At 30.2% G+C, this 27,169-nt stretch overlaps 1 protein-coding gene across 6 annotated transcripts in view; it reads right to left on the bottom strand.

Annotated features, from left to right (window-relative positions):
- Positions 1 to 27,169, bottom strand: part of LOC106678192 (atrial natriuretic peptide receptor 1) — a 1,188,520-nt gene that overhangs the window by 156,778 nt on the left and 1,004,573 nt on the right. The gene's annotated exons all lie outside the window — the stretch shown is intronic.

Raw genomic sequence — 27,169 nt, 5'->3', positions numbered from 1 at the left:
TAATTTTTTTTTTGATAGAGTCATAAATGGAGCTTTGATATACGAGCTAGATAAATAATCCAATTTTCGAAATATTATATAAATGTTAGGAAGAAGTGGGGATTTCTGATATTGGATTTAAATTATAACTTGAAAACATGAGCGAGGAACACCGTATGCCTGGAGGAAATTAAAACTGCTGTTACTTCATTTTTCTTTCATTTCATAACCAATAATAGCACACTACCAACTGACTTAGAAGGGAAAAAGAGGTAAATATATTTCGTTTAGGAAAAGAATCTTTTATCTCCAGCTTAGTACAGTATAATGGCCTAATAAAAACATGAAGATACTCAGCGAACTTATTTCTGACAGCCAAGCTTTTCCATAGTAAACCTCCCTCTTACATATCCGATGTTGGAATAGTGAATTCAAAGGACATCATTGGAGGTAACCTAAATTTAAACGGAATCTAGTAAACAACTTTATTAATTATACTTAATATTTTATGACACTTTAGCGTACTACCATCGAGCTTCCACCGAGACGAGGAGCGCCACTCATGTTTATCCTATACAATAATTTATCAATTTACTTGTAAATATGTAAATAATAATAATACAATTGTAAAAAAAAACAAAATCAAAATTGTAAATATGTTTGGACAATAAAGAGAGTTGGCAAAAGAGAATAAATTAAAGAGCGAATAAATGCTTTCTCACAGGCGGTGTCTCTCACCGACCTTTTTAGACTTAATGGAATAATTACTCCATCCAAAAATATTCAAGGTATACAGTAGTGTTATGTATAGTTTCTTAGTTCATAAGTTATATATATAATTGTAAATTTTGTGATAGATAAATAAACTAGGAGGTAGGAAAAAAAAATTCAAAGTATACAGAGGAGGCTTCTCACCTCCGGTTTCTATTTTTAATAATAGAATCATTTAGAATGGACATTTTACAGTTAATAACTAAACATTACAGATAACCTTAAAATACAAAAGGTAGTAAAAAATAATATCTAATACGATTCCTTTTTTACATAATAAAGCATTCACAACTTAATTGTTTTTTTCTGTTTTAGAAGGATCAGGAAAAAAAAATTCAAGGTATACACTTAAACCAACATTTTTTGGTTTATATGAGATTTCTTTCTTCTCTGTGGTCACTTCTCTCTCCTCTTCCTTTTATTCCTTCGTAAGTTCCGGCGGCTAGCTACCCTCCGAACTTACCTCCGTCTCCTCTGTCAGAATATTACCCGTTAGGACGAGGGCACCTTCCTGCACGACTCTAGAGGCTAGCTACCTTTCAGGTCTGCATTCCTCCCTCCTGTTTATCGGAACAGTACCCGGTTGGACGAGGTTACCATCCTCCGAGACATAACGGATGGTATTCGTTAGTCTCATCCTACCTAGACATCTTTCTTGTCAACTACCTTTCCTTATATAACTGAACACACATTTTCGAGGCCTTCTGGACAAGCAGAATAATTAAGAAAATAACCCATCCTCGACACAACCCAGCAAAGAGGGGTGAACATCGGTTTACGATAATAGCTGTTATTGTTTTAAAATTTTGTATTTTGTATATCAATACAAATACCTCCAAAAACATGACCAACCATCTCTGACCACAAATTTCACAAAAACAGGACATAGATTCAAATATGATAAACCTGAAATTATAGATCGAGGAAATAAACAACTTCAAGCTAAATTAAAAAAAACAATCATTGAAGAAAAATATAAGAATCGATCTATCGACAAAAATGCACGATGTATGAAATTTAAATACTCCAACCTAATAAACACATAAGACATAATTAAAAATAATAAATATAAATCGATGAAATATAAAACAGACAAACCTGCTAATCCATATTTACTTTTCTCCGTTTTACTCCTATTCAGTTCTAGCACGATTCTAGAATTAGTTGTTTCACAGCAATGTAAAAAACACTTTATTGGAGATAATTTTAAGTAATATTTATAGTTATCAATCTTAAATTATACTATGCACATTCTAGTTACTTAATAATAAGTTGAAGAATTTTTTTTTAAATAACTGTTTGTTCCTTTGTAGGGCATGAGTTGCCAAATCAAGTTGCGGAAAGACGCCACAATATAGTTACCTCATCGTTATTTCTTTGAATTATTTTCGTTATTTATGTATTCTGTATTACACAACATGGTTTCCAAAAGTTCCATACTGTTATTTCCATTCATTATTTAATTTGTATTATAAATTTATAAACGTTGTTTTGTTTTTTCTCTTGCTTTTTCCACCACATATTGGCATATTTATTTTTGAAAAATAGATTATATAATGTGCAATAATGAGTATCTAATTTTTTAACATAATATCAGTATTTAAATTAAATGTTACAGCTCAACTTTATTAGATTGAAATTGTTCTAATGAAATAAAATATACAACAATAAAATAAAGAAGTAATCAAAAATTAAATTTAAAGTAAAAAAAAAACTGTGCCACTTATATCTGACAGCTAACTCAAAGTAGTGACATCGGCTAATATAATACAAATTTTAAATAAATAGGATCTATTAATATGAATTGGTAAATTAATTATTGCTAACTACTATCTTTGGTAGTTACGATATATTTTTTATTTAAATACATAATTTTATTTTTATCCATTTTAGTATCAACACATTTTATTTCATTTATAAATTCGACGTTTCAGCCAACCCGACCATCTTCAGGGACAATCTACCACAAAACAGCTTTTATTACATAATAAATAATTTTAAAGCTTAAACTGAGTGGAGGAAGGTTACAAGCATTGTTGTAATAAAGTTTTAACAAATAAGGGACTGTGATGAATGAATTTTAATTTTTGTTTTAATGTGAAAACTACTATCTATTAGGTAATTAGACATAATATAGGATATACTTATTAACAAAAATATGTTTATCTAAGGTTTTAATGTTTCATAGAAATTGTTTTGACCTGGGCAGAATAGCCTGGATGAAGTTGAGTTTTTAAATCATTTAGTTCAAAAATTGTATTATGATAAGATAAATTATAAATAATATTGTTAAGTATTTTGAATTGTTGAGGATTATGAACGTAATAAAAGCTGTTTTGTCGTAGATTGTCCCTGAGGATGGCCCGATTGGCCGAAACGCCGGACTTGTAACGGAAATAAAATGTGTTGAGACTAAAATGCATAAAAATTACATTATTTATTTAAACAACATAAACCAGTCTCAAGAAAGTATCTTAGATTATATAAATAAAATATATGTTTTATTTTATTATTCCTAAATATCATAAGGTAATTGAGTACTTTTATAACAAAAATAATTAAATTTATATAATAGGAATAATATAAAAAAAAAAAATTCCTAAGAGTTCCAGTAGAAGCAGAGAGTGAACAGATTCAAACATTTTATAGCCTCAATACGACCAGATGGAAACGTATTCGTGAACACCGCAGCAGTAGGACAATGACATTGGACAAAAGCCGTTGACTTGAATAGCTGTCGTCACCAGAACAACACTAGCTCCAGTTATTATGACTACATCCTAACATGTTTCTATAGCACAATGCTCCCAAGAAAGCAATCCAAATAGCACGGCTAGTCTACATTGCTTTTTTTTTTGTTCATGTAATGTACATGAATATTTAAACAAACATTATCTAAAAAGGCAGTAATAACAATTCTGAATTTCAAAGTAAATTATTGTGTATGAGAATGAATTACATAACTGATAATGAGTATTTCAGGCAATACTCTAATTTAATAAGCATCACAAGCCCGGCGGTGATAGACGATGAATACAACGATTAAAACTCATAAATATATTTAATAAATATCAATCGAAATGATTGAGAAAAAAATATTTGGACCACTTTACACCCACATTTTTTTAATATAATATTAAAACACTTTTTTTTTTTGGCTCTTGACAAGAACTACCCCATACCTTCCCCATGCCCACCTCTCGTGGGCTTCTACTTCCCACTTTGCTGCATGTACCTCTGTCGCATCTTTCAAGATTCTGTCTATCCATCTAGTTTTTTGCCTTTCACCTGTTATTTGCTTTCCTATCAACTATACTGGCAGTCATTGTTGTGAAGATGGGTCCTGATAGATTGCTTCGATTTTTATAACACTATAAACAACAATAAATATAAATATAACAGTTTTATGTGTTATATCCAACTGCTCATCGATTCCGACTATTAAAACATTTACTAACTATACAAACGGTCTAAATTTCCAATCCATTACGACATTATAGACTGATCACATTATAAGGCCAATCTGGACATACGGAGTTGAACTTTGGGGCTCCACTAAACCATCAAATTCATCCCGAATCCAATCCTTACAGTCCAAAATCCTTCTTAAAATCCTTAATGCTACTTACTTTGTCACAAATAAAGTCATCCATAAGGACCTCAATGTTCCACATGTTGCCGATTTACCAGAACCAGATACCATTCCTTCCATTATAAACTTCCCAACCACTGGTATCTAACCTAACTTCTTCTAAATTCTTCTTCTTCATTACCTAATAATCCTCCTAGGCATCTGAAAAGAAGATGGCCTCGAAATCTTATCCTCTAGAAATGTTATTGGAGTTCTATCAATGGGTAGGTTCTGCACATGTTAGTATCATGTCACTATGTCACCTACAGCAAATTTACTTGTTGTATGTATTTTCATACAGCTGTAAATAACAATCAATAAATTATTAAAAAAAAAAACTTTATATCCGATGCTTCTCATTTCATCTTCTATTTCATATAAATCTTTGCATTACATGTAAGAGACAACAGAAGTGGGTCTACTGGTTCTAACAGATGCTTTTAGAAAACTTAAGGCAAAAAATAGCTCCGGTATCAACCATTTATCATATTCTTGTATCTCACGGCTTCCTCCATTAGGTGAAGATATACCTTGCAGTAAGAGAAAAAAAGAAAATATAATTTCAAAAGCATTTTTGAACCATTGGGTCAAACCTCACAGAAGCTTCATGAGAATAGGGTTGCAAAGCAATACATTTCATGTATTTATTTTTTCATAAGAGTTAATTTGTGTTGAATATATTTACAAAGCACTTGGGCAATATATGCGTTGTATGAGGAGCAGATGGTTGGGGTGCTGTCAGAAAAAACAGAAATAAATTAACAACTTATTTAATAGTGTCAACGTTGCCGCCAGAATTTCTAGCATTTAGTAGGACTAAGAACAAAAAACAAGATAATAACCAATAAATAAAAGGAGACATAGAATGATTAGAAAATAAAGAACATTGGACATGATTGGTTCAAGTGTTATAATAAGATAAAGGCTGTATGAGAAGAGTAAAATAAAAATTCCTGTAAGAGGAAAGAAAGGGAATTAAAGAAAAATCGCACATAAAAAGATGAGAGGGGCGAGAAGGAAATTTCATTACAACCAATTGGGAGTAATGGGGGAAAACTTCAGGAAAAATAACACCAGACTCTTCAATAAGACCTTTAGGGATCAGGTTGGAGGATTTACTTCCCGGAACTAGTATTCAAAAGAAAAGACGGGACACTAGCACTAAACAACGAGGAAAACTGCGAAATTCTGATAGGCTACATTGAAAGTCTACTCAATTGCAAAGAACCAGGAAAAACATAGTAACAAAGGAAAACACACCACAAAATATGGAGTCAGAACCCCCAGATAAGGAGGAGAAATACAAAATAATAGCAGCGCTTAAAAACAACAAAGCCTCTGGTAAAGATTTCGGAAGAAAAGTAATAGAGTTATTAATGGACGTCTGGATAAAAGAGAAAATACCAGAAGACTGGCAAACCGCACTAATACACCCTCTACACAAAATGGGGCCAAAAACAGAAGTAAACAATTACAGAGGAATCTCACTGTTATCGGTTACTTGCACAATTTTCTTAAAAGCCCTACAAAACCTACTAGAACCGCAAATAGACCCGGAAAACACGAGGGAGGCTTCAGGAAGGGAAAATCATGGCAGGAACATATGCTAAGCCTTAAATTGCTGATAAAATATTATATGGTGAGACCCAAAAACCTCTACATCTCCTTCGTCGACATCAGGAAAGCATATGATTCGGTAGACAGAGGAACCTTACTGAGAATACTAGAGGAATATGGATTAAACCAAAAAACAATAAGCCTGATAAGATTAACACTATTGAATACAAAATCCAAAGTAAAGTTCCAGGGACTAATCAGCAAATCATTGCAGGTAAAAACAGGATTAAGACATGGAGACGGCCTGTCACCAATAATATTTGACACAGTACTCGATAAAATCATGACACAGTTCTCGAAAATAAACAACGCAGGGGCCGTAGTAGGGAACAAGGAAAACACATAAAAGTTAACTGCCTAGTCTTTGCAGACGATTCAGCCCTCCTAGTGGAAACAGAGGAAGAGGCAATTAGGCAAATAAACACCCTGAAAGAAATAGCGGAAAAGGCAGGCCTACAAGTCTCCTACGAAAAGACAGAATTTATAACGATAGAAACAAACTACGGCAAAAAGTAGTAGAGACGAATTATGGATGCATAAGAGTGACAAAGAAAATAAAATATCTGGGAGAGATATAACGTTATATGCAATAACGGTTTGGAGAAAGAGAGCATAAAGCAGAAAATCGTGAAATTGGAAAGGCTAAGCCTCGCAACTGGCAATATTTAAAATAAGAAGACTATATTTTCAACACGATCATAAAACCAGTAATTTTATATGGAATGGAGACAACATGGCTCCCTATCCTGGAAAAATTACTGAAAATAGAGAGAAGGATCCTGAGGATAATCTATGGTCCCAAGAAAACACAGGAAGGCTACTTGTTAAGGTCCAACCAGGAAATCTACAGGGAGATAAATGACCTGGAAACCAAAATAAGAATCAGAATGAGACCAGAGAATGGACCAAAACAGACTAAACAAGAAACTCTTTGACAGAATCCGTGAGTATAAGAGCGTAGGAGGATATGTGAAGCAAATGAGATAGGAAACAAAGAACTGACAAGGACTGCCTGGATAGAGTACTGTACGGAAAAAAATTGAAAGAAATGAATATCTTGCGGTAAATAAAGATAAACGGAAGGGTACTGCGTGGTCGGAAGAGAGAAAGCAAAGCCACGCAGAAATTATGAGAAGATACTAGGAGAGAAGAAGATAAAACGTGAGAAGGAAAAATCAATGATAATCGCGTGGTCTTGAAAGGCCGTTCCGTGTTAAAAAGTAATGAAAGGAGTGAGAAAATTCAAATAAATGCATATCTTTAATTTTTAAAAATTTTGTACATATATTTACAAACTAGATTTGTATATATTTATTATTTATTGTTTTTTCTCTTATTTAATTTTACTCTTCTCATACAGCCTTTGTCTTCTTATAACACATGAACTATTCATGTATGTTAACTATTTGTGTATCCATTATGTTAGTTATTTTCCAATCATTCTGTATATTATTTTATTCATTGGTCGTTATGTTTTTTTTTTCTTAACCCTTATGAAGGCTAGAAATTCTGGCTGGTTGTAGTCTCAGTAGTATTTTTCAGGAAATGCGTATGCTGTTTACCAAATGATAAAACCGAAACCATTGGGTATCTGTTAGCATTAACGTAAAAAACAACTAAATTAATACATTTAATATAATATTTTTTTATAAATAAAATTCATTTTTAGACATTACAAAAGCGCTTGTGGCACCTGGGTAGTTATTATTTAAAAATAAAATAAAATGTACGCTAAGCAAATTAAAACAACTTTTCAAAATTTCTATTGAAAATCATCCACAAAGACCTTAATGTTCCATTTGTAACCGATCTAGGCCGAACGAGATATCAATTTTTCCATTACAAACTCCCTAACCACTCAAACCCATTAGTTTCTAATCTTGCTTCCTCTTTTATTCCGGACAATCCTTCGAGGCGTCTGAAAAGAAGATGGCCTGGAGACCTTATATTGTAAAAATGTTTTTAGAGTGCTACCATTGGGTAGTTTCTCTACATCCTTGTATCATACCATTATGATTTCCTTAAATTTACTTGATGTATTTATGTACAGTTGTAAATATCAATAAAAAAATTTAAAAAAAAATTCTATTGGACCCTTAATTGAAACAAACATAATTGTTGATCTCAGCAAATTACATACAAGTTGAAATTTGATTGAAATGATACTGGTTCTTAACTTCCTAAAGCTAATTCAGAAGAGCAGATATTTTTAAACATAAGCATGTCCAGGAAAATGGGACTACAGTATACCAGCTCGCATAATCCTTAAACATTTCATAGAAATTGAACTAATGGTAAAAAATTTCATGTCATTGATTACAGACAGAGATATCGACAAAGCCGAAACCTAATTATTTTTTTATTTTTTAATGTAAGACGGGAAATTTTCAATTTGGGGACAAAAAAATTTTCACATGTATGATACAAAGTATCTATACTTTCTTTAAGAAGTGATGGAAGGAATTTGTTATCCAATTGGCTGCTGTCTTCTAAATTGAAATTATTAAATTAATTGCACTTAAGATTGATATTTCGTTAGAAAAATAAATGTAAAACAAAAATATCAACTTATAAAATAAATTTATTGCTAGTTTGAGCAAACAGATTATTATTTTTTTTTTGTTTTCTGAGTACGATAAAAAAGTGAATGAGAGAGCACTACAGCGGATTCGATGAGTTTTCCAGATAAAAGTGCAAAATCAATATAGGTCCCCCTCCGTCAAATAGTCCCTCGAGGAACATCGGCTAAACCAGGAGGCTATCACTTAATTCATTCATAGTCATCTAGGTAGTTTTTATTTTTATAAATTACCTAAATAGTGGATTTATCCAGATCCTCTAAATAAATAATTTTGTTTTGGATTTTTTATAAGATTTTTATATCTATATTTTAAACATTCAATACGTTATTCTTGTTTATAATTATATTCGATAAAAGTTATGACAAAAACAATTAAAGTATAAAATTAGAAGTTACCAATATAATTAGAAGATCATTGATTCGCCTTATGTAATTAAGGAAGGAAGATGAACTATGCGTGTAGTAAAAAATTAATTCAAATAGTAGAAAACTGTTTATTACGTACCAAAGTTTTCACGTTTGTTTGTAGCCTACTTTGTAGGGCATTATAGCTTTTGTTAGGCAAATAAACCTAAAAGCCAAAATTCTTTGCTTAATTGCTTAACGAAAGCGATGAAGCCCTGCAAAGTGGGCCGAAACGTAGGTGCTTACTGAATAGTTCTTTACAATTTAAGTTCCTTTTTTATTGCTTCCTGACCATCTATCTTCCTTCATATAATTAATCTTTGACACATCTTCATTACTGGCACAACAGGCGCTCATAACTGTCTCAGATCTTGACAATATGTATTTTCTACCACGTTCAATCATTTATCATATTAATACTAATTCCCAGCTTTCGGAAGTCATTGCACGTATTAGCCCCATCTAGATTGGACCTCTTGGGTCTAATCGATCTGGGTAATTTTCGGTCGGTGAGGAACGAGCTCAGAATATCATATAAGTATTTTGGAGTGTCTCCTCTGTTTAGTTTGTATAGGAAACCAATTCAAATCCATTTATTATAAATTCTCATAGTCAAAAGCAGGAATAATGTTGTTGCAAAATAAAGAAGAAAGATGTATTGTTATAACTGACTCCAGTTACTTTCCAAGAATGGGCAATAAAATGTGTCGATAGCTGCTGACTTCTTTAGGGTTTTTACCAGGCTTGAGAATTATTATGCGTTCTTCTCCGTATCGGGAAACTATCCAGTTCGTAGACAACTATTAAAAGCCGACGAAATGAAAACGAAGACTTTCCTGAATAACATTTTAATAGCTATCACAATTCCTCTGGAACTATCAATCCTTAGTACTTAGAATTGAATTTAGGAATTAATTTATATCAGTATTTGGTTAAATTTTGAATTTCTACTTCGAATGAAATATTAACATAAAATATAATGAATGCATCATCGAATTTATAAATCAGTAATAGTGAAATAGACAAGTTAAAATATATTTCAAACTCAAAGGTAAACTAAATTTTAATATACACCTAACATTAATTAAGGGGAAAACTTGAATCAAGCATTCCGTTTCACTGAGTTTCGCTTCAACAGGCTTCAGAAAACTTTTAAGCTTACTTATCATGAAGGGTTGAAGTTATGAAACTGAAGTTCAAGCCTAGCTGGTTTAATCACGAAGCACAATATTTTTTATAGCCTTTCAAATTCTCCAAAACTTTTAAAAATATTTCTAAAAGCCGATTGTTCGTTCTTATATTTCTTTATTTGCATCTATTTAAAAAAATCGAACCAATTACCAAATGATTATATTAATTTTTAAAATTATTTTTCGGATTATCTTGAAGGACGGCGCAAAATTTCGAGAAAGGTAAAATGGAAAAATGATAATTTATTTTCGCATAAAGGGCATTAGAGCCTACAATGAATCACCCCTGCTTGGGCCTAATCCTTCCATTGTAGGCAAAGTTATTTACATAATCCTGATTCTAACCCCTCCAAAGTCCTGTAAACTTTTTCAAAGGTTCTGTGTGCTCAGTCCTACTTTCTCATTTCAAAAAGAAGTTCGACCTCAGTTCTTCATTTTCCTTATCGCGGGGGATTGTAAAACTCGCATTATTTCATACATTATTTCCAGATACATTTGTAGAAAGTTCCATTTAATCTTCTTTAAAATCTTAGAAATAGAACCATATGGATGATTCTCAATTGGACATTAAGCTGGAATTGAGTCAGTAATACAAATAGTATTTTACTTTCACATAGCGATATTTATTTATCTATTTACGTGTTTCGACCACTAGGGCCATTTACACTGAATTTACAAAGTTAGTAGATTACAATTGACATATTCACCAAGTTACAAAGTGAGAAAGTTACAAATAATTACTAAGTAAGAATGTTACAATAATTATATATTTACAATTGCAATTACATATTTACAATTACAATTTACATTTTACAAAGTTTCAATTAGAATTGACGTAGCTACTATATAAAATTTTGCATCCACTTATATCCATGCTGGACAGTTAGACTATATGTGATCATAAATATAAGTGATTTTTAGAAAGTGAAAAAGTTTTGTTGTTGTGAGATCTTCCCCTAACATCTCCTGTAAATTTGGAAAGAATCGGTGTGGTTCCTGAGCAATACATTCAGTGAGAATGTGCCTAACGGTGAGATCGTTTCCGCAGTAGCGACACATCGGTGCATTTTCTTTTTTCATGAGATGAGCGTGGAAGTGTCAAATATGGCCAATCCGAAGACAGATTAATACATATTCTCTCTATAGCAGATTCAAGTTTCTGGTTGGACGTTTCACGGTCTGTTGGACCATTCTTAGCTTGTTGTTTCTCATGATGAACCATTCATCTTGCCACTCTTGCCATTTTCTTTGAATAATGTAATAACATCTTTGCAGGTTGATGATGTTACGACTTGACCTGTCTTTATAGCTAGTCTGGTCTGCGAGTCTGCCTTTTCACATAGCGATATTTGACATATAGTTAAAAGTTTCGTGATCGTAAAAAAAATTCGAATTTGCATTTACATAGAGGATCTCAGAGTCCAAATAAACAAGTGCCACAAAATATTCTTGGTGTTAAAATCCTAATAAAAAAAATTAAGTAAGTCGTAGGAAACTGATATTACATGTTTTGGATATGTGGGATGTTACACCAACGTTTTCGTTAAAATAAAAAAAAAAACTGGAAGTGCCACTTTATAAAATGCATTTTTTTAGATTTTGATTACACTGGAAAAATAGGAGAATGATAAAGTTGCTTTTAAGAGCTGATAGCTGTTATCCCCATTGAAATAATCTAACGGTGCTTAAATGACGATTTAAAAAAATATATATTCCTCTAAATTGCCTTTAATTTTTATTGTTTTAAATAAATCACCAGTTCTAATTGTTGACAATAAAAAAAATGGACAAAAACATGATAGTAAATAGCTTGATTTATTATTAAAGTAGAAAAATAGAGACAGAACTTCGGATCGGAAAAAAGCCGATACTGCCCGATCTCTTCCGATTGCATTCCCGAAGCTCTAAGTCGTTATCTTTTGTCAAACTGGTATTGGCAAGAACATATTTCATACTTGTTATTCTCATTAGGGTAAAACCTAAAATACGGATTTTAAAGTAAATGAAAATATTGTGTGATACGCGCAACTTAGCAATTTTTTCGTTAATGCAAAACTGACATATATGTTTCTATAGAAGTGTATAATTTGAAATTTAAAGTTGCTATAGAAATCTCCAAATATTAATCGATTTTTAAAAAGGCTTTTGATATAAATGATTTCTTGTTTGTCTGTTTTTCTTGTATCTACCGCGTAGATTTTTAATGGAATACGTCTGTCGTAAATAAATATTAGCTAAAAATTCTTTTATTAAATGTTGTTTTCTATAATATCTTCTTTATTAAAACATATAGGTGTGCTCTTGGAACATCTTTTATACTCATTTCTTACTTTCATTTTGTTTTTATGCTTCAGTAAAAAAATATATATATTTTTTTATAATCAATAAAATCTCATACGATGCACACATAAAATTTCACTTACCCTATTACTCTATTTTTAAGATATTTTAAGATTGTTTAAGGAATAATACTTCCCCATTTCAAAACATCTATTTCTTTATTATTAACAATACTAAGCCACTTTATTATAAGTCATTTATAAGTATGAATTAGTCATAAATCGATTACTTTTGTAACAACTCTGTAAGCACAGAAACATTTTGTAAAAAAGGTGCTGCTCAAGCAGTCGCCAGTTTCAAAATAAAAAAGCCTTTTATTTATGTTTTTTCCGTCACCATTTGTTATATTTTACGACATTTTTTAATTTTAGAAATTACTGAAACTGATTTTAGTAAAATAAAAAAGAGTTTGAAGTGATTCAAAGTGGTTTTGTTCGACAAAATAGAAACAGAAAAAAATTCCTAACAACGCTGATAAAAAAAAATATATATATTTTATACATACTTCGGTCCATTCGTACAGCAATCATATTTTATTATAAACAAAGGATCTATGTAAACAAAATAAAAGAGATGTTAGACAAAAAGGTTTGAATCTTTAAAGACCATTCAAAATCATTCAAGTTGTGTAAGCAAAGAAGATGAAAACGAAAAGTAGTTTAAGTGTATGTATATGTCATAATAATTTCTATGTCATGAGAAGATTCATATTGCAATAAATATGAGAATACTTTACAGTTTTTATTTCTGTACATGTGTTTGTGTATGAAACATGAAGAAAACGTTTATTGCACTATCAAAAAATAACTGCTTGAAAATGGAAGTAGACGTGAATGACATAAGCGACAGCGAAAATTTCATTTCATTTGTATTATATTTTTAAACTTTTCGTTTTATAGCATGACAATATTAATAGAGGGTAGATCAGATCCTTAGTAATTATTTTAACACATTATTTAAATTTCTTTTTATAAAATACTATTCTCATAGCTAATTCTAAAGTGAGCTGGCAAAATGTTATGTAATGTTTATGTTTCATCAAAATTGTAAATTAAAAAAAATGCTAGATTGCGATTCTAAGGACTTGACTTACATTAAGTCATTGTGTTCTCATGAAATATGAGAAAAATACTTTTCCACCTCATAGGATATAAGGATATGGATTCGATCAATCCATTAGATTAATTTTGAGGAAAATAGCTAATTATAGATTTCCGAGCATTAATTATATATTATTGAGTAAAGAAAAAGGTTTATCATATTTTGTGTCTAGTACCACTTGTATTTCTCATTTTTATTTGTTTAACTTTTATAATTTGAACTTGTTATAAGAATTATTGGTTTATGCCCAAAACGGAGCCATGGGATAAAGCCAAACTTTTAATTGGATGTCATCAGGACTTCTTCCCCCAAATATAAACAGAACATTTTGTAGCCAACGCTTTGTTTTATCTTATAACGTGGAGAAATAAAATTTTCTAAAATGTTATCTGCCTTTCTGTATTGTTTACATTTTGCAACTCAAGCGTTTATTTCACAAAGTGTATTTTACTGTTAAAAGTTACTTAATTTAATTTTATCCATTTAGTTTTCTGAAATAATAAAGTTTATTAAAAGTTTTAATCCACATGGGTATGGTTCCGTTAATAATTGACTGTACCACAATTAGCAAAGACAAGCTTTAAAAAGAATTAATTTAATTTGTATTAATTTCCATTATTTGTTCACATTTCAAGACTAAAATTTAAATTAGGGGTTAATTTGTCGTAATAAATTTGTTAAAAATTAATTTTTTAAAAAAATGCATTTTATAATAACCTGTTCATTCGTGTTTAACAATAAAACTGTTATGGGAGCTTAAAAAAAGTGATATATTCTACATATGGTAAAAAATTATTAAACTGGAAAGATAATTTAAACAGAAAATTAAATTAAAGATATTTCTTTGGACTTTACACTGCTTTCACAACGATTTTGCCAATTAATGACGTACAACCATTATGTCGAAAGTTGCTTTTTTTTTTTTCATTTTGGTTCTCACAGTAATGATGCTGTTATAAATATATAAAATCTATCGCTATAGATTTGATTGATTTTTTTAAAATATTGTTAATATTAATACTATATATTGTTATTTTTAAATTATATTGTTACATACAAACTATCAAGAAATAGGCAAACTTGTCATTTTTTTATTATTTTTTTTTAACATTAAATTTAAATGTGTTTTAATAATTCAGCATCCACTATCGGAGAAATCATAAAAAATTCTAAATAATTAGTTTGAATTAATACAATTCAGACTGAAGATTAAATTTAATTTTAATTTTTTCATCATCTTAATTTATTTGAAATATTATCTACCTTCAAAAAGTTTCTATTTTCAATGGTACTACTGACCGTATTATCATAAAATTATAAATTCGTGAATTTGACTCGTAGGAAAAAGAGAAATGTTTTAAATTGCAGCATTCTAATAAAATAAACAAAATAACAAAGGGAGCAGTAATAAAATACGGTAACCACTAAAAATAAAGAACTAATTTTACAATCAATAAACCTGAAGAACATAATAGTTTCTTTTTCTTTGATATCGGTGCCATGCCGCACAACAACATGTTTTTCGAAGTTCTCCTTCTGAGTGAGATAATTACTGATGCATGCGTTTATAATAAATTAGTATTTCCTTAAGAAAACTAATATTCAATTTGTAAACTTTTGACTTCATTGTCTGTTTCAGTGATATTAACTGAAAAAAAAAATTTTCAAAAATTTTTAGAGTAATCGTTTCGACTTCACAACAGCACCTTAATTCGAATATATAAAAATAAATAAAATAATGATAATAAAAAAAATATTTGTTCAAAGGATTCTCCTTTCTTCTAACTCCCTTTCCCATTGCGCAGTTGTTAAGGTGTCAAGACTTAACTCACTTGGAAAACTCCAGGAAAGAACTTATAACAACTTCAGAGCAGTGGCACGGCGTAGGTGCGACATCAAAATATAAGAAATTATTGTACTGTTCAGGTTGGTTTGTAATTCTAAATTAATACTATAATTTTGGTGGTATAATTGTTTCTTAAAAAAAAAAAGATATAATAATCAGTACACATTAGTGTCACCAAGCTATCTAAAAAGCAGAGAACCCAAATGTCTTACCTTAAAATGCCCTTCTGGGAATCAAAGGACAATATTCAGTTTCAAGTATATGTATATGTTTATTGTACTTCTTTATCAATAAAAAGAGAGTAAGAAACAATTTTTTTATATTAGCTGTTGAAGTGTACTATTTAAATGTGATTTTTTATTTACAATTTCTTTTAAGTATCTATGTTCATTATTTGCCCATTTAGCTCTGCTCTACCCCTCACACGTGGGGGATAGAGTGGGGTCGGGGATCCTCAGGTCGATTCTGTAAATATTGTATATATTATTTTATTATTTATTTTTCATACAGATAGTCTGATTATGTTCATTTGTCTATTCTTTTGTTTTATATATTATATAAAATGTTATATACACAAAATAATTAAATGGAACTGATTGGCACATGGCACCGATATCAAAGAAAAAGAAACTATTATGTTCTTCAGGTTTATTGATTGTAAAATTATTTCTTTATTTTTAGTGGTTACCGTATTTTATTACTGCTTCCTTTGTTATTTTGTTTATTTTATTAGAATGCAGCAATATAAAAAAAAAAATAATATTTCTCTTTTTCTACGAGTCAAATTCACGACTTTATAATTTTATTATAATACGGTCAGTAGTACCAGTGAAAATAGAAACTTTTTGAAGGTAAATAATATTTCAAATAAATTAAGATGATGAAAAAATTAACATTAAATTTAATCTTCAATCTGAATTTTATTAATTTAAACTAATTATTTAGAATTTATTAGAATTTGTCATGATTTCTCCGATAGTGGATGTTAAATTATTAAAACACATTTAAATTTAATGTTAAAAAAAAAAAAAAAAAATGACAAGTTTTCCTTTTTCTTGATAGTTTGTATGTAACAATATAATTTAAAATTAACAATATATAATATTAATATTTACAATATTTTAAACAAATCAATCAAATCTATAGCGATAGATTTTATATATTTATAACAGGATCATTAGTGTGAGAATCAAAATGAAAAAAAAAGCAACTTTCGACATAATGGTTATACGTCAATAATTGGCAAAATCGTTGTGAATGCAGTGTTAAAAGTCCAAAGAAATATTTTTAATTTAATTTTCTGTTTAAATTATCGTTCCAGTTTAATAATTTTTTACCATATGTAGAATATATCACTTTTTTTAAGGTGCCATAACAGTTTTATTGTTAAACACGAATGAACAGTTATTATTTGATTATTGGTTTTACTAAGGACTATACTGTCGTTACAGTTTCATTTTAAGGAAACATATCTTATAACTTTTTCAGATTTAGTTTACTTTAATTAAACTCCTCCAATCAACGTTTCCGACGGTATTACATATTTTCTAGTCGCGAATTACGAATATAATCATATGCAGTTATATGTTATAAATTAAATCTAACAATATATATGATTTGTTTTCGAGATTTTCTATGTAGTACTAAAGAATTACAGTTAGTGATAGTAGTGAAAAAGGACAAGACAAAACATTGAGTAATAACAATAATAAAAAAATCTTTAAACCACATATACCAGGAATAACTTATAAAATAAATATTAGAACTGGTCTGTACAATAACAATAAGTTACAAAGCAGACTGTCCAACATAAAAGACACAATATATAAAATGAAAAAATTAAATGCAGTATACAAGATAGATTGTGAAAATTTTGAGTAAATATACATTGGTGAAACATCCAAATATTAAAACAATGTCAAAAATATAAATTGCATTACAATGGCTTACCACAGCATAACATTAAACCACAAATTCAACTTCAAAAATCCCACAATAATAGATATAACACAAAACACGAAAATCAGAAGGTTTCTAGGAGCAATACATATAATAAAAAACATTAAAGACACAGTAATCTATAAAACTGACACTAAACATTTAAATACACACTACGCCGACATTATAAATATATTAACTATATAAACATAAAAAAAATCAGAGGAAATAAGTGAGAATAAAATAGTCAAATCATAAAGTTTAATTTATATTACACAATAGATAAAGTGGAACATATGAATAGGGAGGTAACAAAACAGCACACTGTAGAAAAGAGGTCGCATACAATATAGAGCAATTTTGTGCTACAGAGAGAGAAGAATGCACCAATAGGAAAGGATAGTGAATTAAACAATACAGTGAGAAACAATTTTCAACCATGTTATATGGATGACATGATTTCAATAGTGAAATTGACAAGTATGAGGTAAATGTAATTATATGAATTACAAATACTTATATATGAAATGGATGAGAATTGCAGTTTAACATGAATTATTATTTTTAGGATTACTAAGGTGCATGGATATTGTACAATTGTCCCGAAACGTTGTAAAACTATGAAGAAAAATATATAAAAAGTTATATTCATCTTGGGAAGTTTTTTAACCTCGAAAATGTATAGAAAAGAATTTTTTTTACACAATCACTAAAAAAACAAAAACATAATACATTGCCGGCCAGTTTGACAGATGAGAGTACAAACTTTATTTTTAGGAATCAAAAAATTATTTGATATTTTATTGGATCGAATGATTCTTTATTTCCTTATTCTTTTGCATTACTTGAAACATTATTCCAGACATAAATTAGACGTTTTACTTAAAATTAGTACGCCTGTTGAATTAATTGAACGCCGATATTTTAATATCTGATTTACAACTTGTTACATTTTTACATAATTCATGTTTGATAAGGCTAAAATAAATTGTAAACACTGTATAAAACCTCAATGCTTTTTACTTTGTCACAAATAAAATCATCTTAGGCTGTTCCATATTTTGCCAATGTAGTCCGAACCAGACAATCCTTCCATAGTAAACTCACTAACCATCAAAACCCACCAAAGTTACTAACAGTTGCTTCCTCTTCTATACCTGAAGTTCCCAAAAAGAAGATGGCCTTGAAACCTCCTAATGCAGAAATTTTATTGGATACCAATGGGCGATTTCTCCGCTAGTAAGTATTGCATCACATCAGATGTATTTTTTGTTTATAGTTTAGTTGTTTTTCTTTATTTTTAAATTTAGCTGTATTTTTAGTTTAAAGTTTAGTTGTAGTTCTAGTTTTAGTTTTCAGTTATGAATTTAAAAAGCAAAATAAAGGAAATGAAAAAAAATATTGGGAATATTCTCTATATAGAAATAATGATTATCTACCTACCCTTTGGAGCATGTTTTATTAAAAAAGTTTTATTACTCCAGCACGTGGACGCGGTGTCTAAACCCGGTAATTGGAACCTTGTTTGCTCTGTCAACGGGTCTGCCAAGATTTATTTTCCAAGGAGGAATTAAACGGCTCCGTACCTTTTAAATCCGATTTCTATTAGTTTCTTATCCCACTGTCACCTCAGGTTTAGCCCCTTTATTAAACTTAAGCTGATATTTATGGGTTTAATCAACGAGATGCTTTAAACAGGATTGAGAGCGAAAAAAATCAAGGCCCATAAACAAAGGGGATTTGTTTCGGTAAACATTGCAAGCTATGGAATGAAAAAAAAATTGTTATATTAAAAATTTAGAGAGCTTAAAGTATAATTCACAGCGATACAAACTTCTAAAAAAAAAATATCTTTGTTTTTATACCGACATTAGTTATGCTTCCCGATCTCACTTGAAATAAATTTAGATATGATGAAAGTCCCAGTTATGTAATAGGTATATGTTCCAATGCATTTAATTAACTGAATAACATCCGAAATTATAAAAAAGTACAATATATACAACAAAGCAATGTGATGTGATATATATGAAACATAAATATATACATGAAAAATATATACAACGAATAAATACGTGAGTTACATTACAATGGAATGATACAATCTTGTAGAGAATCTATCCATTAACATAGCCCCAATAAGATATCGAGACTAGAATATCTACTTTTCAGATGCCCAGGAAGATTATGAGGAGTTTATCATAGAAGGATTGGTATGTGGTTATGACAACATATAAAATATTAATGTGAGATTAAAAATTGAAACCTCAAACTCACTGTCATGACAACGATTATTACACTTGCATTGATTTTATTATAATGTTATTAATCCGTTCTTATGAGTCGTTGTTCAATGTTAGGAACCCTAAATCCTTACTTTATAAAAGACCTATCCTCGGATTGGTCAAATTAATTTTTCAGATCGAACAGTTAGTTTCTGAAGATAAAGGTCAGTTTTTATATGATTGTATGGATAAAGCTAAATACTTTCAATTATTGGTATGTTTTTTTTATATTTAAAATAAACAGAATAATAATTAACATTGATGTAGAGTAAATTTTTTTTGTATAATTAGATTAAAATTTGCTTATTTTAATAGTTCGATTCATATTAATAGGACGTTATCCTTTCCTAATTAAACGGCTAGTCCATTTTGTATCATCAATATACATCTACATGACATATAATCATGAATGTAATTCAAAGATAAATTATTCTCTAGATATCTTCTAGAATATCGCAGCTCAAAGATAGAATATCCTCGAGATAAGATTGTTGGGGAACATGCTTCCAGTGGTTTAAACATTAGCTTAAACAACGGCAAACCCGAGATCTAACATCTTAATTACTCTTCAATTAGAGTAACTTAGGTACCTAGATCTGAGAGTCTATTAGTATAATAGGATTTGCGAAAGGCTCTTAACTGTTTCACAGACTGTTGATGTTAAGTAATAGTTTCATGGTCAATAATACATTTTTGTAGATATTTCAGATTATGAATCAAACGAAAAAGAAATTTTTCAAAGAAAAAAAAGCAACTTAAATTTAGCTTTATTTTTAACACGTTTCAAATAAAATATTAAAATAATTTTAGGTTATTATTGTATAAACTTAGAAATGCCTTTGATTAGGAATTAATAGTTTACTTTTTTTAATATTAAGAATAACAGTTCTATCATGGGTAGATTCTCCACAATATTGTATCAAGTTAGTGTAATATGTCTCTCATAAAATTTACTTATATATTTTTTTAAAAACTATTGAACAAATATAAAATTGAACCATTTATCACAAGAATAGAGGTCCCTTCTCACTCGTGACAACGCAAACGGCAAGTAAGCGCCACAGTGCTCCCCTGCACACAGCGTATCCCACAACCTACCTTAAAAACCCCTTCAGGCAAAGAAAGGACATTTATGTTTACTTTATATTGTGTATATATTGTGTATGCGTATGATGTTTAAGATAATAAAATTGATAGAAGGGTGAGAAAAAATTGAACAAAAAAATATTAAGATTCACCATTTGCGCATTAATAAAATTATTTAAGTCATAAAACGTGTGAAAAGTACATTTCTTACGGAGCGAGCCATTGTGGATTATAGGTGTACCCAGAAAATAATTTTTTACATACTTCAACAATAGTAGTGACATTGTTGACATTCAATTCTAATGACATTGACCCCAGACACAATTTAATCTAATTCTCAACTCTCTATAATTTTGGGCGAAATACAAGAGGTCCAGGAAATCATATTTACACTTATGTAAGCAAAAGTAGTCGACGGAATCTGATGAAATTTATGAGTTAATAACTCCCAAAATTACTTGGCATTTTATCACAAGATTAACGGTCCAATGCACATATTTTTATGCACATTTACTAACCTATATATAGAATAATCAGTAAAAGAAATTATTACAATCTTGAAAAATTTCATACTGGTGTTTTCTACGTAAATACAGGTTTAGAGGTCCCCTGAGTTTAAATTACCTAGTCTCGGAAAATAGTTTCTGTAAACAGCCGAGCATAAATAGAAAATTCCTACAAAACTAAAATTGCATATTTATGGTGAGTATATGCTTAGAATATGACAGACAATTTTCGATAAAATCGTCCAATCTACTTTAAAGTATTGATTTTTCACATTTTTTTAATTTTACGAAAACACCTCTAACGATTTTTAATAAAGTCTTCATGTCAATGAACAATTAAATGATCTTTGATATCATCTAGGCCTTATCCTCATTGAAACTGTCTGACGGCTTAAATGACGAAGTATCTTTAATTTAATAAAAAAAAAATAATCAGTTTTCATAATTAGCATAATAAAGAATAGATCGGCCCATAATATTAAAGAATTTTATGTGTATAAGAATCAGATCCTTAACCAAAATTAAAAAGCAACATGAAACTGCCTTACTTATGTTCATTCAGTCACCATATAAAACAATTGAAGATCTATCTGCCCTCAATAAAATGATCTGGTTGGTATGAAGAAAGAAAACGAATAAGATCCCTGCAGTCAGTATGAAACGATGACAACTCATCAATCAAAGTCATTTATTCCAATAGAAACATTTCATTAAAAGTAAAAATAGAAAGAGAACATCTTGATTTTGCCTGTTTTAATTCCTTTTTTTTTATCAAGTCTTATTTTTCATTTTGTATATAATTTTATTGTATTAGTTAAAAATACAATGTAATGTTAATTAACTCATTTTCATTCATAAACAGTCCTGAATCACTTTTTCTTTTTATCGTGGGTACATATGGGCTTTTTTTTTCATCAATATTTAGTCCCAACTAAATTGCTCTAATGAATAATCATTATGAACAAAAAAGAGAGAAAAAGGAAAAACAGGAACATGCAATACGAACTGGAAAATCCGAGACTAAAACATTTTCCCCTACTGTAATAGGATTTCTTTATTAACCTATTGTATTCTTGACAGGAAAGAAATTCGTTTCTTTCGTCGAAATTCGAAATTCGTCGTATTCGTTATTCGCACCTCCAGGAGCCCAGAAATATGAATTTTTATAGCAACAGAAAATTATAAATTTTTTGTTTATAATTTTTGCCTTACCCTGTCCTAAGGATCATCTATTATCCTTGGATAATAGATTTTTTTTTTCGAAAGTCACAAAAATAGCAGTACATCAATACGAACTAACCAGTCTACAAAAAACTTGGTGACATGTAGAGTGACAATTGCGTGATGCATGCACCCCACCAGATATATAATTATTACTAATAAATATATAAGTATATAATAATAATTAATTTTTTTTATAAATTGATTTATTGTAATTATTTATCAATGTAACTTGGTTAACCAACAATAATCACTAAATTATTAATCCTAAACAATAACACATGTATATTGCGGTACCATAATAAGCGGAGATAAGGATTCTCAATTGGATTGCAGGATTCAGATGTCCTTGGAGAAGTATTTGTCCAATTAGACTGGACAAAACAAGGACCACTTTCCCGGTCCTCACTAAATGCTTTGTTCAATCAGCAAAGATAAATACAAGGGTTAGCTACTAAATGATGGTCCATTAGTTCATTGCCCATTATGCGGGTCCAGCCTTTATTTACGGTTGGTTAGTACCACCAAACTATTGGTAATAATTATACTCGTAAAATTATTATTATTATAGACTGTGATGTTTGACATTCCAACAATCCTATCTAAATTTAAGGAACATCTGCAGACATGAAGCTACTGCTGATAGTCATCAACGCCCATTTTTCCTATTTTATTTTCCTAATGTGTGATAATATACGTTTGATATTTTAATAATATGCTTATAAATACCAACAAAAGAAAGATCCTACAAGTTGCAAGAAAGAAGGAAGATATGCACATTTACTGTAGTAAAGGAGAATCAGACAGACTTCACATACCTAGATGCAGTGATAGACGGAACTGGGAAGGTAGACGCAGAAATATCTAACAGGATTAACAAGGGAAATGCAGTTTACTACCAGATATGTAACACTGTGGTAGGGAAGAGAGAAGTAGGCCAAGATGTCAAGCTACAAATCTTCAAAACAGTGTATCTACCCTTACGTTTGAATAGAGAGAAGAGTTGGATATTAACTGACCGAAAGGAAAGGAGAATCACAGCAGCTGAAATGAAATTTTTGCGAAGGAGGATTAGAAAAACAAGGAGGGGTCAAGTTCACAATGGATTCGTCAGGAATTGCAGATAGACTCAATGAAAGAGCTCCAAGAAAATCGTTAACTAAAGTGGTTCGGCTATGTTATCATGATGGACGACCACAGAGATCCTCTAAAGACAATGGAATATGTCCAGATGGCAGAAGACCTAGGATATCATATCTCGACTTCATTAAGCGAATCAGTAGGGCGAGGAGGAAAGACCTCCGTCAGGCGAGGAATAAGGAAGAATGTAATTCCTGGCTGAATGCTCCCCTACGCTGGGAGGCTCTAAAGAGGGAAGCTAAGGCAGAAGAGAAGAAGACATTTTAATTATTTTTTGTTATTTATTTATTCTTTTTAATAATTTTATTAATCAATCTCAAGATTCGTATTTTTACGTGATATTAAAACGTATTGAGATTTGGGCATTCAATTTTATTTAAATGGTAATTCCTTAATTAAAAAAAATATTTTTATGGTTTTTTCGTGATAATTTATGGCTACTGATACACTTGTTTCAACTCCTAATCTATTCGAATCCGTGTTATAGGAACGGCATTTCTGAAAGATGTGGCTGATTCTGAGTGTACTATTATAGTATACATTCTGGCTGTGGTTCCTTATTGATTAGATATGAATGTGTTATAGTTGTACGAAAAAATGATTTCTGAATACGTTATATATATATATATATATATATATATATATAGAGAGAGAGAGAGAGAGAGATATTCAATTACACTTTTATCGAAATAATTATTGTGATAATGTTGGACTGGTTCTGGTTGGTCTCTAAAATAACTACGGGACTTGAACCCTGGGTACACATCCCATAAAGCAAAACAAAACACATACATAGTTAATCAACCCAAAGAATCGTAGAGCAGTGTGTTTTTTGTCGTACCAGCCATACAGCAATCGAGCACCATGGGAAAACTCCCAATGCAACTCTCCGAATGCAAAATTAAAATAATTAGTTAAATTGCTAATTGGCATGAAGTTCTTGAGTTTCGACCTCTTCACAAGTTACATTGCTCCACACACTCTTTTTTCTCAATAGGAAGTAATTACTCAAAAACTATAGCTATCGTTATTGGAATTAATCAAAGCACCATTGATGTGGTTTACCATAATTAAATATATCATAATGTGCGAACCAATATTAAAAAAAATAATTTTTTTATAAATCACACATTACTTGTGTGTTACTTGAATGTTTTTTTAAGGCGTCGTTTGCGTTAATGCTAACACTTTTTTAGAAAATATTTTACGTTTAATACGAATTAGTTTGATGTGAATAAAATCACGATTTCTTTTGGAATTAGTCTGAATCCGTCTTCTGATTTTCCAAAAAGTGGAGGGTTAAATTATATTTGTTTGGTTGATGTAAATCTTTATTTTAAAAGGCCTAAATTATAAAAAAACATTTTCATATGAACTATTAAAAAAAATACAGGAAATTAAAGCTTTTTATTAGGAAGCGGTAACTAAAAACCTATTTAACTTAGATAATTTTAAATTGCACAGTTAAGCAGGCAAGAAGAATATGCCTTAGCTAAAAAAAAAAATTTTAAACGCCTTTTACAAATGAAAAACCTAGGATCCCCTAGAACAGCGCCTTACCCACTGAGCCACCCCTATCAGCGTATTAACACACATAAAAAATAATATTAAGAAGTAAAAATATGTTCAAATATCCAAATACGTTATTTAAAAGGCACAATAGCAAGTAGAAATATTAAAATTATCAGTGTGTAAATTTAAAAGACGATTTAGTGATTGGTTCATTTAAAATGTAATAAAAAAAATAATTTTTTAGTATAATCGAAATTCACTACCTACAATATAAATGGCGTGTAAAAAAAAATGACAGTTTTATCAAATTCAAGATTTCAAAACACACAACTGTATGATTTTACTTGTATATAATACCTACTAATACTTAACAATCCCTTTAGAGCATTCTCTAACCTTGTTTAATCCCTTTCAGCTTTCTCAAAAAAGTTTCAGTTTAGTTATTTGTTTCAAAGAAGAAACATTAGAGTGCCCTACGACATTCTCCTTATTTTAAGGCATTATTGGAAAAAAACATTTCAAAGCCGCTGGTGCAACTCGTGAAATTTTTAAACATGAAGGGGAAGGTGTTCTTGATCATTAGAAAGGACGAAGGTCTCAGGGCGACCATTAATGGATATTGACTAGGTTCTGCAGGAAACTGTTGTGTCAAATCCTTCCACAAGACTCGTAAACTGGTCCAAACGTACTTACTCCTTAGCAATCGGCAATCACTTCCCATCGAACAAAAGGAAAGTTTAAAGAACTTCATATGTTCGAACTCCTGCCTCATCCACCATATATAGTCCACCATATAGTCCAGACCTCGCACCATCGGGTTACTACATGTTTCGATCCATGACCCATTTCCTGCCAGGGAAAAAAATCGATGATTTAGTGGAAGTTAAATTTGTGGTCCAAGAGTTTCAGCCATCCCAGGGAATGGTATCAGCACGGGATTGAGCAATTCGCAAGCAGATTTTTAATGACAGTAGATAACAATGGACTATACATTGAGTATTAATTTTATTTTATATCAAAGAAATAATAATACCAATATTTGGTTTAAAACGGCCATTTTTTTTTTTTATATTTCCCCATTATTTTTTATATTATATTTAGGTAATTTCCCATAGTAAACGTCATAATGGAAGAGTTAAGCTGTCTGTACATGTTAAAGACCGTAGGAGAAGATTTAATTGTGGCTGAGCAAGGCCTGGAAGGAGTTCATTAAGGAATTGGCCCTTGATTAAAGAGGTCGTCCCTAATAGCTGTCCTTCGCATCAGGCCGCCCATATTTTTTTTCGTCCTTCCTCACCACAAGCTATCTGAGAAATTTTTACTCTTCAGCATAAACTCAACTCGTTTCGTCGGTGCTACAAAATACAAAACACATGAATTGAAGATTTTAAATTTAATTAATAAGGTATTATTAATATTAATATATTAACCTTCCTTCATTATACATTTTTATTTCGAAAATCAATCATTAGTCACGACATTTCGAGGCCATCACCCATGGGTATCATTAATGTTATCGTTTGACTAAACTATAATAATATGAAAGAATCTCCCTCTGTTAGTATAAAATAAAATGTTAAACAATTTTGACTCCAGTATTTAATAATAGAATTTTATTTTAGACTAGTAGAGAGAGATCCGATTAGAAAACAATAATTTAGTTAGGAGGCAGCATTGTTTAGATACCTGCAGATGATGCATTGATTTTTTTAAAAATAAAAGTACTTAAAGAAAGATTATTCTGATAACATTTCACTGTCGAAGTTTATTTATGGGGTTAAAAATTGAGAAGTCTTCATGTATAAGGTAGCAGTATTTCGGCCGTTTTTTACATTTCTCAACTTTTGAGGAGTGTTTCAATTACTACTGTGTTAATAGAGATCAGTTCGGTCTCGAATTCTATATAAAATTTATTTATTTTATAATATTATTGAGATCCAAAATCCTTCGTAAAATCCTCAATGCTCCTTATTCCTTATTAATAAAACCATCCATAAAGACCTAAATGTTCCTTATGTAA

This window comes from Halyomorpha halys, unplaced genomic scaffold (assembly GCF_000696795.3).
Source record: "Halyomorpha halys isolate HHAL.00 unplaced genomic scaffold, Hhal_1.1 Scaffold128.1, whole genome shotgun sequence".
Taxonomy (NCBI): Eukaryota; Metazoa; Arthropoda; class Insecta; order Hemiptera; family Pentatomidae; genus Halyomorpha; species Halyomorpha halys.
The sequence above is the reverse complement of the archived record's forward strand: the minus strand, read 5'-3'. Positions and strand labels throughout refer to the sequence as shown.